The following is a 2,214-nucleotide window of genomic DNA, read 5'->3' on the forward strand; positions in this document are numbered from 1 at the left end:
TGGCAAGAGTGAAAGCCTGCCCCCTTACGAACCACCAATGGATTATTCTAGGTGGCGTGGTTTTACTTGATTAACAACGATGAATCAGCCTGTATTCATGGTTAGCCGCTAGAGATAGTTGTCCTCACTGTTGTTTTGACAACTAAATTATGATAGGTTTTCCCACCTGTAAAAAAAATACCATCCTTAAAATACATGAAAATATTTACGCCGTAAGGCGTTTCCCTTTGAAATAGACTCCCTCTCCATACCACTTGTCTCATTGCTCATCGTCGATCTTACATGTTAGACGATTAAAACAAATTCTACCGTTCGATCCTGTTAGGTTTGTAACTACCCAAACATGAGTATTTATTGTTCAAAACATTACCGCTACGAGGCTCCATGCCACTGGTAGGTTTATGTGGCAGTTAGGTCTCGCTTGGTTTTTCTGACAGCTAGGTCTTGCTACTCCGTGCCGTGTCACTTTGTGCGGTTGTGCATCATCCAATCGTTTTGTTAGACCATCAGATTGGATTATTATATCAATAGCCTTGTGACATATCTGTATTCTTCAGTTCGTATGTTTTAATAAGTGAAGGGTTTGCACAACATTCAAAGTTGCAGCCATAGTTTCAAAAAGGATTCTGGAGGAGCTCCAGGATTTGTAGTGGTATCCCCAAACATCTTGCAACGCAGTTATTTTTACACCCATTTCAGATTTTCCCCTTAAATTGATTCTTGGGTTTTCAAGCGAATGTTTGTTTTGTTTTATGCAGCTTTCTGGCGCAAAGAATATGTAACTGTTCCATCTTTTTGTATGTATGATGTTCTAGCTTTTTGTATGTGGGTTGCGTTTTTTTACATGTGACTTCACGTGGGTTGTAAGCACATTTCTTGTGAACGATTGAGATTTCAATGTTCAATCAGATGGTAGGAGTTCATTAGGGTAAGTCAAAACCCTGCCACCCAATTTAGATTTTGATTTTTGTTAATTTGTTTTGCTGGCTTGGCTGGAAGGCCTCTGTGCAACAACACACATTATTTCGAATTCTTAACCAGCGTCATTATGCTCACGGTGATTTATTTTCCTCCAGCGTAGTAGTATATGGAGATTCGGATGGACGCTAACTCCGAATGAGGTAAAGACCCGTATAGTATTTTCTTTTTGTTTTTTCATGACATTCGGCTTGACACTTTAATTTTTTGTTCTTGTTTACTAGTATTTATGGAGATTTACCTTAAGCTCAGACTTTTCGTAGTGGTTAACCGTCTTGATGTGGCGGCGTTAGGGGAAGCCCTGTCCGTCGGGACTTGAGAGGAATGGAATTCTTATTCCAGGGAGGCAGGTCACAATTTGTTAGGATTGATTCTTTTGAATTCGATATCAATTGCATTGCTTTCATTACAATTACTGACTTAATTTATATATTTAGACTCTATTGATCTGCAGTGTATTGGGTTTTTCTTCTTCTTAATTTTAATTAAATTCGTGGCAACGACAACTCTAGTGCTTTCACTATCCCATTTAACAATTTCATTCTGTTATGCTAAGATATTCTCTTAATATCTCCAGATTAGCCAAGAGGGAGTGACATGCAGGTTTTACTTAGGTATACCGTTCTGGTGAAACTCTTTGATTTTGTTCTTATACAAATTCTTTTCAGGTCACAATTTGTTAGGATTGATTCCTTTGAATTCGATATCAATTGCATTGCTTTCATTACAATTATTGACTTAATTTATATATTTGTGCCATCTAAGTCGAATTTAGACTCTATTGATCTGCAGTGTATTGGGTTTTTATTCTTCTTAATTTTAATTAAATTCGTGTCAACGACAACTCTACCGCTTTCATTATCACATTTAACAATTTCATTCTGTTATGCTAAAATATTCTCTTAATATCACCAGATTAGCCAAGGAGTGACATGCAGGCTTTACTTATGTATACTTACTTATGTATACCTTTCTGGTGAAACCCTGTTTTTGTTCCTATACACATTCTTTTCATGTTGCCATATATCAATTCTCAGTGGCTTCTTTTTTGACTATAGGTATATCTCTTACCTAAATGTCTACTAATCCATATAATAACTGAGAAGAAGAGGAACCAGAAATCTTACGCCTTAAAATATTTGATGTTTTGGGTTCAACATTACTTATATTTTGCTAATTGTATTTGTTTGTTCATAATTCCTGCAACGTGAACAAAGAAATTCTCAGACTACTTGA

At 36.4% G+C, this 2,214-nt stretch overlaps 1 long non-coding RNA gene across 1 annotated transcript; it reads left to right on the top strand.

Moving 5' to 3' along the window:
• The first annotated feature begins 560 nt into the window (after positions 1–560).
• Positions 561–1,295, top strand: LOC149200348 (uncharacterized). The gene is made up of 3 exons (XR_016253352.1): positions 561–652; positions 759–928; positions 1,077–1,295. It is a non-coding gene; the product is annotated as an uncharacterized LOC149200348 (long non-coding RNA).
• The last annotated feature ends 919 nt before the right edge of the window (positions 1,296–2,214 follow it).

The sequence above is a fragment of the Pinus tabuliformis genome, chromosome 2_1 (genome assembly GCF_031772625.1).
Source record: "Pinus tabuliformis cultivar Carrire ecotype Pingquan chromosome 2_1, CPIR1, whole genome shotgun sequence".
Lineage (NCBI taxonomy): Eukaryota > Viridiplantae > Streptophyta > Pinopsida > Pinales > Pinaceae > Pinus > Pinus tabuliformis.